The sequence below is a fragment of the Thalassophryne amazonica genome, chromosome 7, assembly GCF_902500255.1.
Source record: "Thalassophryne amazonica chromosome 7, fThaAma1.1, whole genome shotgun sequence".
NCBI classification, from domain to species: domain Eukaryota; kingdom Metazoa; phylum Chordata; class Actinopteri; order Batrachoidiformes; family Batrachoididae; genus Thalassophryne; species Thalassophryne amazonica.
Genome location: NC_047109.1, coordinates 21,641,097 through 21,655,220, shown reverse-complemented (window position 1 = coordinate 21,655,220; position 14,124 = coordinate 21,641,097).

Here is a 14,124-nt window from a genome sequence, read left to right as displayed (position 1 = left end):
CACAATCGTGGGGGGGAAGGGTGAGCGCCAGATCCTTGCTGAACACGTCAACCAGGTCGTGGTACTCCACCGGCACCGTCCCTAGATTGGGTGGGACTCTGACCTCCTCCTTAGCCTGGGAACCGGGGGGTACCGAGGAACCTAAACATACCCGATGGCAGGTCTCGCTCCACTGAACCACTACCCCGTACGGCCAGTCGATCCGGGGATTGTGTTTCAACATCCAGGGAAACCCCAAGATCACACGGGAGGTAGTTGGAGTCACAAAAAACTCAATCTCCTCCCGGTGATTCCCTGACACCACCAGAGTTACAGGTGGTGTCCTATGCGTGATTGGAGGGAGGAGGGAGCCATCTAGTGCTCGTACCTGCACAGGCGAGGTAAGAGCCACCAGAGGGAGCCCTATCTCCCTGGCCCATCTGCTGTCTAACAGATTCCCTTCAGAGCCCGTGTCCACCAGTGCTGGGGCCTTCAGGGTTAAATCCTCATACAGGATCGTAACTGGTAGTCGTGTAGCAATGTGGGTATGTCCCACGTGAATGTCTCGGCCCACCCCTAGCCCAGTCTCTAAGGGCGGGCGTTGGTGTTTAACCGCACGGGGCAGTCTCTCAATTGATGCTCTATCGAGCCACAAACAAAACACGCCCCGCGGTCCAGCCTCCTCTGTCTACTTGGTGCTCTAAATATGGCCCTGCTCGTGTCCATAGCTTCGTCAGCAGGGGGAGCTGTAACCACACGAGGCGCAGGGGCCGTGGAGCGTGGGGAGGGCGGAACGCGATCGGAACCGGAAGGGAGAGGGACGGCGCGTGCCCGGCCACGCCCTTCGTCTCGTTCCCGACGGCGTTCCTCCAACCGATTGTCTAATCGTATGACGAGATCGATAAGCCCGTCTAAATCCCGCGGTTCATCCTTAGCCACCAGGTGCTCCTTTAGAACCAGTGACAGTCCGTTTACAAAGGCGGCGCAGAGGGCAGTGCTATTCCAGCCTGACCTCGCAGCCGCGATGCGGACGTCGACTGCATAGGCAGCTGCGCTCCGACGCCCCTGTCTCATTGACAGCAGCACAGCTGAAGCGGTCTCTCCTCTATTTGGGTGATCAAACACTGTTCTGAACTCCCTCACAAACCCATCATATGTCAGAAGGAGCTGTGAATTTTGCTCCCACAGCGCTGTAGCCCAAGCGCATGCCTCTCCACGAAGCAGATTTATCACATAAGCTACTTTGCTAGCATCAGTCGCGTACATGACGGGACACTGTGCGAAGACGAGCGAACACTGCATAAGGAAATCCGCGCACGTCTCCACACAGCCTCTGTACGGCTCTGGGGGGCTTATGTATGCTTCTGGGGAAGGTGGGAGGGGTCGTTGAACGACCAGTGGAACGTCACTGTTACGCACAGGGTCGACGGGAGGGAGAGCTGCAGCGGCGCCCGGAGGGCGCGCTTCCACCTGCGCGGTGAGAGCCTCCACCCTGCAGTTCAGGAGGACGTTCTGCTCGGTCATCAAATCCAACCGAGTCGTGAAAGCGGTGAGGATCCGCTGCAACTCACCAATCACCCCTCCTGCGGACGCCTGTGCGCCCTGTTCTTCCATTGGCCGTTCAACAGCCGGTTGACGCCCCTCGGGATCCATGACGCTGGCCGAGATATCCTGTTGGGAAAGTGTAAGTACACGGACCCACAACAGGGGGCGCAAATGAACGGACAATGGAAATAGGTCAAATAACAACACTTTACTGTTGCGAACGTGCACAACAAACACAACAGATCACACAATAGATTGAAGGTCAAATTACAAGGTGTCGTGTGGGCAGGCTCGAGGATAGGAGACGCCTGTCCAAAGCAGCACCGGAACCACACGATTTCCTCTGCCACCAGAACCCGGGAATACTGGAGCCACCAAGTCCCGAACTCCCAGGTGGCCACTGCCTCCGCGTGTCGGACCTGGTACTGCTGGCGAGGAACAAAAACACAGTTAAACGTGGGTGCGTCTGCACCCAGCAATCTGCACGGCAGGGAAGCTACCTCCACCTCTCGTTGGAGAAAAAGTCTGTTATCACTCACAAAATCACAAAAAAAGGCTTTCAATCAAGCTGTCAGGCTGAGGATATTACCTTTCAGGTAGAACGATATCTCGGCAATGAGGTGGAGATGCCGTCTTGCTGATATACCATTGTGGATCTGATGATTGATGACAGCTGTCGTCGGTGATAAGCGACAGCTGTCACCCCGGCTGCTCCTGTGAGGCGGCAGCGCCCTCTAGTGCCTGGAGCCCGCACTCCAGGCAGGACGCCCTCTGGTGGTGGTGGGCCAGCAGTACCTCCTCTTCAGCGGCCCGCACAACACTTAGTAGATTTTGAACAGTGTTTAGGGTTGTTGTCTTGTTGAATGATCCCGGCACAACTTCAACTTTGTCACTGATTCATGAACATTGTTCTCAAGAATCTGCTGATATTGATTGGAATCCATGTGACCCTCAACTTTAACAAAATTCCCAGTACCTGCACTGGCCACACAGCTGCACAGCATGACTGAAATCACCTCCAAATTTTACTGTTGGTAGAAAGTGTTTCTCTTGGAATGCTGTGTTCTTTTTCAGTCATGCATACCGCCCCTTGTTATGTCCAAATAACTCAGTTATAGTTTCATCAGTCCACAGCACCTTATTCCATAATGAAGCTGGCTTGTCCAAATGTGCTTTAAGTGACTCTGTTTGTGGCAGGTACGCAGAAAAGTCTTCCTCTGCATTGCAACATCTCCTTGTGCAAAGTGCGCTGTATAGTTGAATGATGCACAGAGACACTATCTGCAGCAAGATTATGTTGTAGTTCTTTGGAGCAGGGTTGTGGGTTGACTATGACTGTTCTCACCATCTTGCGCTTCAGCTTATCTGAGATTTTTTCTTGGCCTGCCACTTCGAGCCTTAACTAGTACTGAGCCTGCGGTCTTCCATTTCCTCACTATTTTCCTCACAGTGGAAACTCACAGCTGAAATATCTGAGACAGCTTTTTGTATCCTTCCCCTAAACCATTATGTTGAACAGTCTTTGTTTTCAGGTCATTTATGAGGTGTTTAGAGGCTCCCATGTTGCCACTCATTAGAAGAGATGCAAAGAAGGGAATCATTTGGAAATGGCCACCTTAAATACCCTTTCTCATGATTGGATTCACCTGTGTAAGGAGGTCAAGGGTCAATGAGCTTACTAAACCAATTTTGTGTTCCAATAATTAGTGCTACATGTATTCAAATCAATAAAATGACAAGGGTGCCCAAATTTATGCGCCTGCCCAATTTTGTTTAACTAATTATTGCACACTTTCTGTAAATAAGAGAAACTTCATTTCACTTCTCAAATATGTGTGTTTGTCTGCTATATGATATACTAGCTGGGGTACCCGGCGCTGCCCAGGTTACCTGTTTTAGACATAAGCCAAATGCCAGTCATTTTAATCAAAACAACTGCCCACCATTTGTTTTTGTAATGCTGCTGTCTTATAAATATAATAGTTAATGGGCTAAAGTTTGTCCAGCAGAACTACAAGGGGTGGACTCCCCAAACTAAGTGGAAATACTTGGTTAAAAGACAAACACATTTGAAGTCCTTCATGCGGGCTTTGTTTTGCAATCAAAGTTATAACAAAATTACACAGAAAAGGTAAGTAACAGTAAATGTAAATATCAATGAATCAAAATTGAGGTAGTGGTGTATTTCACTGCTTTTACATTGCAGTTTTACAAACATAAATGAATGTATTCAGACAGGAAGGCAAACTGGGTTGTACAGGACAGTCAGGTGCTTAACAGTTGAGTACATAAAGTAGCTGAAGAAAGGGATTAAATAAACAGAGATGGCCAACTCATATAGAAGGCTGGAAATTTGAATATGCCTGGTCATACCCACAGCCTCAGCCTAAGCATGTTGTTGTTTTGCTGTGGCTGTGTTGTGCTGACTGTGCTGTAGAAAGGGATTAAATAAACAGAGATGGCCAATACATATACAGGGCCAAAAATTTGAATCTGCCTGGTCATACCCACAGTCAGCTATTTTGGGGGTAATTTTCAGTTCAACTTTTTAAAAAAAATGGTACCAGCTTGTTCCCCATGTCATGAATCAGAATATATATATATATATACACATGCATATTATAGTTTGGGAGTTTCTCGCACATGGTACAACACTGTATGGTCTTACATAAATGGCTATTTTGGGGGTAAGTTTCAGTTCAACTTTTTAAAAAATGGTACCAGTTTGTTCCCTATGTCATGAGGATTCAGAATATATATAGCTTTTAGAGCTACATATTGTAGTTTGGGAGTTTATCCCAGACAGACAAACAGACAGACGTGGCTCTTTATGTATATAGATGTAACTGAAATTTCTCATCCACACAGCCAATGATTTATAAAGGAAAATCATAAAAATGATCAGGGGTGCCCAAACTTTGCATACAACTGTACTAACAAATCAAGACACAGTTATATGAAGATGGTTCTGTCATGCACACAAGACAGAAGTGCATAGAGCTGTAACTGACAGGGGCTGATGGACAATTTAATGAAGTTCCTACAAATCTACACATTGTGAACAACTTGTGAACATAGGGAGGTGATGGTCTTGTGGTTAAGCATTGGGGAGGATCCTCAGTTCAAAACCCAGCCAGACCGGAAAATCATTGAGCGCCCTTTGGCAAGATCCTTAATCCCTACTTGCTCCCGGTGTGTAGTCAGCGCCTTGCATGGCAGCACCCTGATATCGGTGTGTGAGTGTGTTTGTTTGAATGAGTGAATGTTGTAAAAGCACCTTGAGCTTCTGATTAAGATGTTAAAGCTCTTTACGAATGCAGTTCATTTACCATGTTCTCAGCAAGACAGGCATGCATCATCTTTAATACCTCACGCAGAACCCAGCTCAAGCCATTTCGTGATGGCATTACAAGAAGAAAATTAATCTGTGGTTCGTGATACTGATGGAAGCATGAATTCATTTCATGACAGGAGCACAAAATGTGGGGTGACGATGGTGGTGGGGGGGGGGGGGGTCTGTGGGGGTTATGGTTAGGGTTAGGGGAAGGGAGAGGGTTAGGTTATGGTTATGGTTATGGATAGGGTTAGACATAGTAAAATAAAAAATCCTGCGACATGAAAATGTGACTCATTTCGTGACAGTAGCATGAAAAAAGTGTGGCACTGGGCTGCAGCATCAGAGGCATCACCTCCTGATTTTCTCCACTTTATTGTATAGATCAATTTTAATTGAAGTCAGAAGCTTGTCTTGCATTTGAAGTCCTGTGGGACTGCTCATCCTGGCCTTTACAAAGTTCTAAGCAGTGCACAGGTGGATGAATTATTCATTGCTTTGACAGCACCATTCCAGCAGTCTTTACTAATGAATGAAGGGCTGTGATGGTGCCATGAAATCTGGCTTAACCGCCACTGAACATTATATTAACCAGTACAAAGCTCACAGAGAGGATATTTTTTTAAACATTATGCCTTTGGGGAGTTACACAGAATTTTCCATGGAATGTTATCAGATGTTTTAATTCCAATGCTTGTTTGGATGATCATAATCATCCAGTTAGAAAGGCAACGAATGGACATTGAGCTTTTCACCAAAACAGTTTCTGCAGTTGAGGATGTAATAGCACCACTGACCTAACAGCTCTGCTGTCTGGAAAAGAGAGTGACTGATTGAGGCATTAATCACATCACACAGCTGTCAAAGCAGTGGTCATTATTTCTGTCTGACAGTCACACCTTCACCAGAACAGCCAAAGCCTGAAAAAGGCTGCTTGATTATCAAGTGCACATTGACCTTTTAAAAAGCAACAGTGGCCTTCATCACCACCAGGACCCTGTTTCCTTCACTACTGTCCTTCCTTAAAAAAAAAGAAAAGAGCGCCGTGGTAACTGACCAAACAGCATTTGTTACTGTGTATTTCTGCTGATACGTTACTGAAAGTGACGTATTTGTCGCACTGTTGTCATATAATCATAGTCCTGTGGCGTGGCGCTCACAGGACACGCGTTTCATTTTCAAATCTGCCTGTTGAACATTAAGATCTGGATGAAACACATCATAAATTGAGCATTTTTAAACTGTTTTAAGCCGGTCTGAACTTGGTGCGTGTGTTTTATTAACAATTGTTAAAGCCAAATTGGCATTTTGTGCATGAATGAACATTCATGCAGAAACCCACATTTGAGATAAAAACAATGACAGTTATTAAAGCAAGTTACTTTGGTATGAAAACAGATAGGTTACGTAGCAGCAGGAAACAAATTAAGCTCTTTTACTGCATTCCTCACATCAGAGAAAAACACCAAGCAAATCTGTGCACTCTGGAAGTGCTGATATATACGAGGTCTGTGAGAAAAGTATCCGACCTTTTTATTTTATGCAAAAACTATATGGATTTGATACATATGTTTTTACATCAGCCAAGCTTGAACCTTTGTGCGCATGCGTGAGTTTTTTCATGCATGCGCATGTACTTGGGACCCCAAAAGAGTCCCAGGTACAACCTAACATACAAGAAAAATACAAAACCCACCCAAACCCTCCCCAGGGGACCGTCCCATCCAACCCCAGGAAGAAAAGAAAAACTCCCAAATCCAATAACCCAACATAGCCCCGACAACACAATACAAACACAATTTCACAAACAAAAATAACAAACAACCCCTCCAGACGACGTGCAGAGCTCAACACCCCCCAGAAGACCTTTACCGCCAGTTCCAGGAGTAATAACCAAAGCCGGAATCCCACAGAGGTCCCCAGGTACACATGGAGCAACAGCGCCCCCCAGAGGACCGTACCATCAACCCCAGGAGGCACCCTCCCCACAACCCAGGAACCCCAGACCAGGCCACACTTGGCTAGTCGGCCCCACAATCAATTCCCCCCCAGAGGACCGTTCCATCAACCCTGGAGGTGGAACCTGGAAGGAAACATAAAAAACACAAAACTCCAACACCCGGCGGACTCCACTAAACCACCCCGGGGGCAAAGAAAACAACCGGAAACCCTGTTACCCTCCCCAGCACCCTGAAAGACCCCAGATTACTCCCAGAGCCTATCGTCAGTACAATTTCAGCGAACGGCACAAAACTACCAAGCCGGGGAAGGAAACAGGAAAAACTAACCCAGTCCCATCCCCTAAGCACAGCGGAAAAACGGAAATACGTCCGGTGCCCCTAAACCGACCATACCACCAGCCTATCGGGAGGGGTGGAACTACCGAAATGGCGAACGGCACAGATCGGCCCACCACTCCGACTGAGGTACGTTCCCGCTGCACTACACCCCGGTAACACCAATGATGAATGGTCAAAGGCCCACCGGGGCTGGAGTGGAACCGGGTAACAACCAAACCCAAAAAAACGCCCCTGACAACCCCCCCCCCCCCCCCCCCAGGCGCAGAGGTTTTCTGAGAAGCGCTCAGCGTAACCAACCTGCACCACCCCACAACCCAAAAGACAAACGGTCTTAGAGTACGTGAGGTTGGGGTTAGGGAAACAGGGAAATAAAAAACAACAAAACAAAACGACCCAATCCACAAACAAAAATTACCTAAGTTCAAATAATGAAGACATACGATTACCTGAGTCCAGCCGAGCTCCGAACTGCCAGTCGTTCACCCAACCAGAACAGCCTCTACTTCCCTAAACACTTTATAACCCCTACATGAAAACAAAAACAGACCAAATAACTAAATAACCAGAGGTCTGCCCCCTTTTGTTTTTTGTTTTTTTATATATATATTATGCCTGTCCAAAAACACCTGGAGATACGTCATCGTTATCTTTCTTGACGCTTATGTGACCGGGGCAGTATGGCTGTTTAAGCTCGTCCGAGCTGCATGGGCTCATCCGCAAGAGGAGCCAGAGGTCCCGTCGGAGGAGTCTCAGTGGGGCGAAGAAGAGGCGGCCCTGATCTGTGTCGGGGAAAGCCCCGAGACGGAAAGACCCGCTCAGATGTCCGCCCTCTCTCGCGTCCACGCTCCTTTATCCGATCATCTAGACGAATAACCAAAGATATTAGCTCATCTAAATCTTTTGGTTCGTCACGGACTGCTAGCTCGTCTTTTAATAAATCGTTCAAACCATCCACAAACACTCCTCTCAAAGCTGCGGCATTCCAACTGGACTGAGCAGAAAAAATTCGGAAATCAACGGAATAATCCGCCGCACTCCGCCTCCCCTGCCTGAGATTCAGCAACCGTTGGGCAACGGTATTTGTTTTCACCGGATGGTCAAAAACCAATCGGAACTCCCGGGAGAAATCCTTAAAGGATCCTAACAATGGAGAGTTATTGCTCCACAACGCCGTGACCCAAGCTAAAGCGTCACCCCGAAGCAAATTTGTCACATAAGAGACACGGCTACCATCAGAAGAGAAGGAAGCCGGTCGCTGAGCAAAAACCAGAGAACATTGCATCAAAAACGGAGCACAGGCTTCAACGTTTCCTGCATAAGGTTCTGGATGACAAATAATTGGTTCGGAAGCCAACTCTCTGGGTGACGGAGTTATCTGCACCGGTATCTATGGTGCCGCAGCTGGAGCAGCAGGAAGCGGAATGGCTTGCGCTGCGAGCTCTGTAACGCGGGCATCTGTTTGCTCCCATATCGTCTCCAAGTGTTCGTGAACTCTTTCCGCAAATGGAACCGCTTCTGCCACTGGGTCCATTTAGTACTGGCCGGGAACTACTGTTATGTGCTGACGCGGGTCAGAGAACCGAACCAGCATCTGACAATGGCCCAGCGCTAAATAACCAGAAAGCGGTTCCAAGAAACAAATTTATTCCCCCTCATGTGCAATAATCCGTGTACAACATAAATAGTCAGCTGTCAGGTGGATACGACAAACTGACTCTGTGAAGGACGGAAAAGGTGAAGTAAGTCAACAGAGCTACAACAAATATCCTTCAGAGGCACACACTATCAGCAACACATTCAGGTCTGAATTTAAGCCTTATGTAAATGAGCAGCTTCTCACAACAGGTGGAGGATCATCAATCCGTACGCCACGGCAGTGAGAAGCAAACTGCACAATTCTTATCAATGTTCAAACATACTGTGTAACAAAACGCCAAATTACTATTAACGATTATTCAGGCGATAATCACCTCTGGTGTGTGCTGACAGCATGTGTCCCTCACCCGTCCTCCTTCACAGGCACGATGTGTCAAACCCTGGTGCGGTCCTCAGCGTCTCACAACCGAACATCACAAGGTCGAGTTCCCGGCAATTCTGCTCAAATCACTCATGACTTAAATGCAGAACGCCATCTCATTATCTGCTTCAGCTGAAAGTCTTTAAGTCTGCACGTGAACATCCTCCACAGGTGCAGCCAATAGTTCTGATGAGGGTGATGGACTCTTCCGCCAGCACCTTCTCCACAGAAAAAACCAGTTTGCATACCACCTGGAGAGCAAAGAAAAGAAAACAGCACCCAAATGTCCAGCCAAACCCCCCAACACACAACAGACTGCCTCCATTAAGTTTCTTTTTCCCGAGTTCAGTGCTGGTGAAGCTGCAAAGCTCAACAGGTTATGGGCCCAGGAGTAACTCGGAGGAGAAGAGAGCTGGTAGAAAGTTGCGATGGACTGCGTGCTAACGGCTAACAGAGAGCATCATGGAGATACGAGGTGCAAGCAGGCAGCCTCGGCTTGTGTTTGACAGAGATGAAAGTATGAACTGTGGGAGACTAAAGTGCTCAGACATCTGCATTTATTAGGATAAAAGGATACAGTTCTGAAAGAACCCAGCGGTGATGCCGAGGTAGCGGCAGATGGTAAGAAGAACGCTGATGTGTATGCCGAGTTGATTCAACTTTTGGATGATAAGAGCCTCTCCTTAATTATGAGAGATGCACCAGACAACGCGAGAAAGGCGTTAAAAATACTGAGAGACTACTACACTGGGAAGGGGAAGCCCCGCATTATCACCTTGTACACCATGTTGACATTGCTTCAGAAGACGAGCAGCGAGACAGTGACAGACTATATAATCAGGGCAGAGACCACCATCACAGTGCTGTGAAATGCAGGCGAGACTTTGGGGGATGGTCTGCTGATTGCCATGATATTAAAAGGACTGCCTGAGAGCTTTAAACCTTTCGCAATACACGTGGCACACAATGAGGACAGTTTAACAGTTGCAGAATTCAAAACAAAACTGTGTAACTTTGAAGCCACAGAGAAGCTGACAGCTGCAGGTCCCACTGACAATGTAATGAAGAATGCAGTGAGAGCCAAGTCAAATGCACGGGACAAAAACAATGATGTAGACCTTGCTTGTTTTAAGTGCGGCATGAAAGGTCATCGAGCCAAAATGTGTCGGCGAAAGACATGGTGCAGTAATTGCAAGACTAGCACCCACAGTGATGCCACTTGTCAATGTAAAGATAAACAAGATGGAGCGAGGAAAGTCACAGATGAGAGCGGCAGTGGATCTAGAGACACAGCAGCAGATTGTGCCCTCAGGATCAAGGACGCAGACATCGGGGTTCAGCATCAGCCAGCGCGCAGCATCAAGGAAAAGGCCCTGATGGTTGATACTGGCGCTATTTCCCACATCATTACCGATATAGCCAAATTCAAGAGTTTTGACCACATGTTCAAGCCAGAGACGCACTGTGTGGAATTAGCGGATGGCACCCTGTGCATAGGTGTCGCCCAACGTAAGGGGAATGCAGAGGTGCTCCTGGTGAACAGTACAGGACAGCAACCGCCAAGACATCTTTTCAGTGAAGTCAGCCACTACTCACGGGGCAACGGTAACATTTAAAAAAGGACTGGACACACTGATGCATAAAGATGGTACCAAGTTTAATATTCATGTGTATGGAAAATTGTACTACTTGCACACTGAGTCTGAGGATAGTGATAAGTGTAATACTTGTCATGACATACAGATGTGGCATGAAATACTAGGCCACTGCAACTATGATGATGGACTAAGACTACAAAAGGTGGTTGATGGTATGCAGATTAAGGGGAAGGCTATTAAGCCTGATCAAGAGTGTGAGATATGTATTCAGGGAAAGTTTGTACAAACCAGAAGTAGAGACCCTGACACAAGAGCAGAGGCCCCATTACAGATGGTACACACAGACCTAGCAGGTCCAGTACCAAATGAATCTATTGATGGATAGAAATATGTGCAGTCATTCACTGATGACTATTCAAATGCAGTGTTTGTATACTTTCTTAAGACAAAGAGTGATACAGTACAGGCAACCGAAACGTTTTTAGCAGATACTGCACTTTATGGAAAGGTAAAATACATCAGGTCTGACAATGGTACAGAGTTCATGTGCAAGGACTTCCAGACACTGTTAAGGAAAAATGGTATAAAGCATGAGACGACAGCTCCATATTCACCTCACCAAAATGGTACCGCTGAGAGGGGCTGGTGTACTCTTTTTGAAATGGGCAGATGTATGCTAATTGAAAGCCAGCTACCCAAGTGCCTTTGGAACTATGCTGTTCAAACGGCAGCCACAGTACGCAACAGATGCTTTAATAAGTGAACAGGGAAGACCCCTTACCAGATGCTGACAGATAAAAAGCCAAACTTATCCAAAATGCAGAAATTTGGATCTGTATGTTACACATATAAACAGAACCAGGGAAAGCTCGATTCCAGATGTGATCAGGGATTTTTCGTTGGTTATGACAAAAACAGTCCTGCTTATTTGGTTTAACATCCTGACTCTGAGAATGTTCAAAAACACAGACTTGTGAAATTTGTGAACAAAGAAAATGTGGAAAAACAAACACAGTCGAGACAGAACAAAGTGATGATGAACACAGTGAGACATCCTACCATTGATAGAGTTACACAGGAAGTCTATGAGAACACAGAAGTCTCAAGAGCGGAGTATGAGAAACAAAAATCCACAAGATGGTACATCAGATGAGTATTACTAAGAAAGGTCGAGTGAGACAAGAAATTAATCTACAGGTGAGAGGTATCCTAGAAGAGAGAGAAAAAACCAAGTTATTTAAGGGATTTTGTAACTGACAATGGTGATAGTGATGGGGTACATTTTACCATTGATTACTGTTACAGAGCCATGTGCAACATTCCACATACGTTTGAGGAAGCTATGGAGTCAGCTAACTCAAAACAACAGGCTAAAGCAATGGACGAAGAAATCCAATCATTAAAGGAGAACAGCACATTTACTCGGACTACTCTGCGAAAAGGCAAGAAAACAGTGGGGGATAAATGGATTTATTCTACTAAGAGTGACATTGAGGGCAAAGAGAAGTACAAAGCAAGGTTTGTCGCAAAGGGTTAAAGCCAAAAGATGGGGATTGATTATGGTGAAACTTTCTCCCCAACAGCCAATTTGACAAGCATAAGAGTATTGTTACAAAAAGCAGCACAGGAGAACCTGTTGATCCACCAAATGGATGTTAAAATATCTTATTTACATGCTCCCATTGACTATAAGATCTACACAGATCAACCAGAAAGTTATGAAGAAGGGGAAGGTCTGGTGTGTAAGCTGGAGAAATCTTTGTATGGCCTAAAACAGTCAGGGTGAAATTGGAACAGGGTTTTGCATGACTAACTGAAAATGACTTCACACAAAACCCAGCAGATAACTGTGTCTATGTCAAGGAAGGAGAACATGGAAAGGTGATTATGATAATCTGGGTGGATGATCTGATTATTTTGGCCAGCAACTAAGAGGTGATGGTGGATGTGAAAAGGATGATTTCAGAAAGGTTCAAGATGAAAGATTTAAGGAGATTTAATCATTTTCTTGGTATTGATTTCATTCAGTTTGATGAAGGTGTGAAGATGTCACAGGAAGCATATGTCGACAGGATACTGGAAAGCACTGATGACTACAAATACACACAAACAATACTGTATGAGGAAAACCAGGGGACGATTGCCCTTGCCAGAAACCCTGTAACCAGGCAGAGATGCAAACATGTGGACATTAAATATCAATTTATAAGGTCCATTGTAAATGAGGGGAAAGTGACTGGTATATTGCACTACTGAAGAGATGGTTGCAGATATTATGACCAAACCTGCAACAAAGTCAAAACTGAAAAAGTTTGCAGGTGTTTGGTGTTTCAAAAGGGTGAAAGAGACAGTTATATTAGAAATAAAGTACGCCAAAGGTGCTAAAAAGGATGACTACCTCTGTTAAGCTTCTTTTTCCTCAAATTCAATGCTGGTGAAGCTGCAAAGCTCAACAAACCCTAGACCAGACAAATGGATTTCCATCATTTGGGGAAAGCTTGATATATTTTGTTACTGTTGACTGAGGATTTGGTGTGTCAAAATTATTTTTTTTCTTTATCCTTCCACTGTCTTACTGAACAACTGTCTGTTATTGTAGAAGCTAAGTTAACATGTTGTTAGCCAATTTATAAGTGTTATTTCATTCATGCCATTATATGAAGATGCAAGAGGTGCCAGGTCTCTTGGTAGAGTGTGTCAGGGCCATTACGGTGTTCACGCTTTGAAGTCACCACCATTATGGTGTGCATTCTCACTCAAGTGGAAACTCATCTGTATGTTGGTACTTTACATGAAAATGGAATATCTGCACTGTTGTAAAGTAGTCCAGATTTTTTTTCCTTTTTTTGTGGGCATAAGAACACTGTTGCGTTCTTCTGAACTCTGATAGGAAATCTGTCAGTGTTTCATTGCAAACAACAGAAGAAAATGAATGGATTTTTCCTCTTCCTTCAGTGACCTGGACCTTTGAACTGGTGATCCACTGAGTGTGAAACAGATTGTCCTTTTATTTAATGTAAATTCATGATCTTGATTATAACTTTTGTTACATGGAACTGTTTGAACGTTTTTAACTGTGACATTGCTGTTGGATGTGTAATGGAAACCCAAGTCCAATGGTCCAATGACCCTCGCACTGATCCAAGCCACCTGTGGGTCTCTTACTGGTGGTGCGACAAAAATCTGGCAAGCCAGCCAGGAGCAACTATTAAATACCAAAAACAGTTTTTAAGACATTTTTTTTGGACCACACAGAGCTAAAATAATTCAGATTTGCAAATATGGAACTGGTAGAGACTCTGCCATTGTTAGTGGACTAACCAGCAAAGAATCAGATGAGGAATGAACTGA